This window comes from Vigna unguiculata, unplaced genomic scaffold (genome assembly GCF_004118075.2).
Source record: "Vigna unguiculata cultivar IT97K-499-35 unplaced genomic scaffold, ASM411807v1 contig_192, whole genome shotgun sequence".
In the NCBI taxonomy this organism is placed as follows: domain Eukaryota; kingdom Viridiplantae; phylum Streptophyta; class Magnoliopsida; order Fabales; family Fabaceae; genus Vigna; species Vigna unguiculata.
The window spans coordinates 12,487-16,952 of NW_021010895.1; the positions used below are offsets into that span (position 1 = coordinate 12,487).

The 4,466-nt window shown below is 29.2% G+C and overlaps 1 pseudogene; it reads left to right on the top strand.

Annotated features, from left to right (window-relative positions):
- Positions 1–1,180: 1,180 nt before the first annotated feature.
- On the top strand, positions 1,181–3,447 carry LOC114171295 (annotated as a pseudogene).
- The last annotated feature ends 1,019 nt before the right edge of the window (positions 3,448–4,466 follow it).

Sequence of the window (4,466 nt, forward strand, 5' to 3'; positions counted from 1 at the left end):
TTCTGTAGTTTTTTTTCTGTTAAATATGTTGTAGCAGTGGGTTAGTATTTATTGAAAGCTATGTTCAGATTTCTCTGTTATTTTTTATGGTGTTATTTATTTTTCTTTTAATTCTTATGTGTTCCTTCTTCTTTTTTTCATGAAAGGTTTATTTTTTTTTTAGGTTTTTTGTGATGAAGATGGTGTCCTCTGGATTAGTACGTTTTAATAGTTGGTTAAAGTCAGTAGCTTGAGTTTTCTTTCTCCTCCTTCATGGTCTTCTTCTACTTTTGTTTTCTACTTCTTCTTTTTTCATTGTTTTGAAGAAAAGCCTAAACCTTTTGTTTTTTCATTGTTTTGAAGAAAAACCTAAACCTTTTGTTTTCATGAAGTATATTTACTATTTTTTGTTTTTAATATCATTATTGTGTGTTTAGTTGCTTTTTCGATGTCTATGGTTGTAGATTGAATAAAGGGTAAGATTTTTTGTAATGTGTATGGTTGTGGATTGAAGAAAAAGTATGACTGAAATGAAGATGTCTATGTTTCTGTCTTGATTTTTGTACATGTTTTTCTTGATGGTGTTGTTCTCTATGCTTCATGTCTCCCAATTCTGTCTTTACCATTTTACAATTTTACAACTATATCATATCTTGGTTTGGGTTTTATGTATTTTGCTTTCAAATGTTTGATATTTGCAGAAAACCTTTTTTTTATGTCTCTTCAAGAAAAGGCGTTTCATTTATCTGTGTGCTTATTTTTTCTTTTTCTGTAGCCGTTTGAAATGCTGGGGAGATGGTGTTTGTTGTTAAAATAGCACATAGAAGGTACATGTTACGATTTATTGTTTCATTTGATGAATGTACTTTTCTTTCTATTTATTTAATTTATTAACTTTTTAGTTGCTTCTTGGTTGTTCTTCTTTTCTTCTTTCTGTTTGATGGATCTGATATTTCAAGTACTCATTATAGGACGGGGTCATCTAATGCAACAAATGGGGTAGCTATACCATCTGAGAAAAAGGTATTGTATTGTATTCGGTGAAGAGTGAAATAGTCATTATATTTGCACAAACATTTTTCAGGAAGATGAGGGATATTGCATATGATTTATATTATCAATTCTGTCTTCGTAATGTATGACTTAAAATATCCATTATGTATCTTTATAATGTACTGCTTATTTTATTATCATTAGTACAATGAGGGATATTGCAAATGAGTTTGAGCCCTGCTCAAAGCTCGAGGACCTAAATTTGGATGTTAGAAAGAAGTTCAAGGAGACAGAAGAAATAATTCTCGCTGACAATTTTTTTCAGAGGTACAACACTGGTCCTTACTTTTTTAGTTTTTGAAATGTAGTATGGAAACTTTTTGTAAAATTGGTAGACAAGGCTTCAATTTTTTTTTCGTGCTTGGAGAGAGCAGGAAAAATTTCTTCTACTTGCTGCCAAAATTTGTGCTAAACATTTATTTTTATTAATATTTACTTCAATAAAATATATTGGAATCAAAAAATACCACTTGAAGTAGAAAGGCCTCTTGGATATTGTTGTCTGCATTTGTGGCAAAAAGCTTACTTTTTAGATTACGTGGCTAGAACATTTCCTCATTTCAATGCATGTGTAACTCTTAAGGAAGGATTTGTTTGGGTTTGGGGTTTGGGAAGGAGATCAAATAAGAGAAGAGAGGTATAAATAAAGATCAATGGGCAATTATGCAGTATACTTGAAACTAAAAGTGTTGTGTTTTAAATGAGAATATTTCAAAACTGTGAATATTTACTATTTAATGAATATCCTACACCAATAATAAGAAATAAATAAAATGTGAAGCAGGTTAACGATGTCTATTTAAATCTTAGATAATTGCTATAGGGAGAGAGAATTTAGCATGGTAAACCATAGTGGATTTAATCCAAAAATGGGATTAAAATAAAAGGGTTGGCCATAAAATGCAACTAACTATTTTCTTTGAATAAATAAGCTGGAAATATGTGGTAGTTGAATGTGAGGCTTTTCAATTGATTTGGTCATATTTTCTCATGTTTTATGTGTATTGGATTAAAATAGTTTGAAACCACATGGTTTAATGAAACTTATAAACTAAGCTCTTATTCAGTATCTAGATTTATGCTGCTTCATATATGCAATTATACACGGTCAGAGTTTTATTTGTACTTTCTCAATTAATTATATTAAACAATTATATTTCTAGAGATATATTGAAATCTAATACACTTTTTAAATTTGTGAGGTTATAAGCATGTTGTGGTCAAACCAACTGCAGGTAGTGCTGATGATGTATTGGAAGATAATCCCGTGGTGAGATTGAAGGTTTTTGTATATGAACTTCCAAGTGAGTATAATAAGAAAATTCTGCAAAAAGATCCAAGATGCCTCAACCATATGTTTGCAACTAAAATCTTTAATCACCGGCTTCTCTTATCTGGCCCAGTTGAAACTTTAATCTAGAAGAGGTTTTATACCCCTGTATACAATGACCACAAATGATAAGAAGTGCCATAAAGCTTATTTCTTCCAACTGACCTTATTGAAGGCTCACATAGGGGGCACATCACTTCTTTGTGGTTCCTCAAAATTTTGGGGCATGTTTTCATTACGAGGTACAAATTTTGTGCATTATTTTCAACATTCATTATTTATACTACTTTTATTATATATTTATATTAATTTGTATATGGAAGAGAAGGCAATTGAAAGAGGGGATTCTTTAACTGCTAAAGCGTGCTACATTGGTTCAAACCTTTGGACAGAGGAATCACATATGCCCGAAAGAGGGCTCAAATACCATTTCTCCATACTTTTCACCAAGAAAATCCACACCCACCTAATTCCTAATAAGACTCCTAGGTCATTTTTGTGTATTTTCGATGACTTTTATGATGTTGGCAATGACTCTGAAGGTGGTTATTATGCAAGGTAGGCCTTATTACAAGTTTAAACAAGAATGTCCGAGTGTGTAGCCTTTTATTTCTTCTATATCATAGCTGCATAAGAAATCTGATTTACATTTTCTTATAAAAGATGCAATGACTAGGGACTTTGATTCATATAACTATTGTAATTTGGACTAACTATAAACGGGCCATGTTGTGTAATCTTGCAGAGGTGCAAGAGTAGCAGTGTGGGAGAACTTTTAAGGACAATCCTCTATTTGATGTCTCCACTAAGCATCCAACCACGTACTTTAAGGACATGCAGTAGCTGTGTTTTGCGTATACCCACTTGGATGGACCCGTTGGAGCCTAAGATTGGTAGAGGCTATGATATTTAGTTGCATACCTGTTATTATTGTAGATGACATTGTTTTGCAATTTGCTGATGCAATCCCATGAGAAAAGATAGAAGTACATGTTGCTGAGGAGGAGGTTCCAAAGTTGAATACCATACTCACATCTATCTTACTAGAAGCCATATTTTGGATAGGAGTATTTGTTGCTGTTACCGTTTTCTTTTTTATTTTAGATAATAGTTTATTTTTATTTCAATATTAATAATATATATATATATATATATATAATAATTTATTATTTTATATTTATTTTGATGTCACTATTTAATATTTAAATGACCACAATTAAAATTAGTTATTGAGATTTTATCCGCATAAGAATATTTAATTCAACTGCATGTTATCCTTATTATGTGAAGTTGAATTTTCCATTAAGTGTTAGGAAAAGTCTTCTACAGTTACAGATAAACATTGGTAGAAAAACTTATTTTGAAGATAGAGATGTCCATAGATAAAGACGTGGTGCAACTTATTGCATTATCAAGTATTTGATGGAGTGTAAGAATCTTCAACAAAGTCTTTTTTTTCAAATATTTCGTATTAAAGTTTAGTAAAACAGTTTTATGATTTAAATGTACTACGTTTTATATTTATATTTTTATTGTCCAACTTTGAGATATTTTAAATTTTATAAATTAATTATTAAAATATGTACTTTTGACTTCTAATAAATGGAATCATACAACAGAATCTGGTACTGGATACATACTATGTAAGATATTATAAATTATGCATTTAATAGATAAAGCGTGATAATATAATATTTTGTTAAATTTTATTATAATATTTTATTAACTATACAGATTAGTGTTTTTCATAAAAATAAAACAGCCATAAATATATTACTTATTAAAATAACATAACGTAATTCTCTTTTAACCAGCGTAAACACAACGTTACTGTGTTTGTGTAAATAAATATGAAATTATATTAGTAGGTGATAATATTATAATATTATTAAGTTAATAAATAACCTAAAATTATATTTATTAAAAATAAAATGAAATATATCAAAACAGATGAAAGAATAACCATTAATAAATAAAGAAGTGGAGAAGAAGCAGAAATAGCTGATTTTATAAAATATTTGTAAAAATAACAGTCAATTTTTAAAAATTTAATAAATTATTATATTTAAAGGGTAAAATTAGTATTTTTAAAGGTGGACACAAA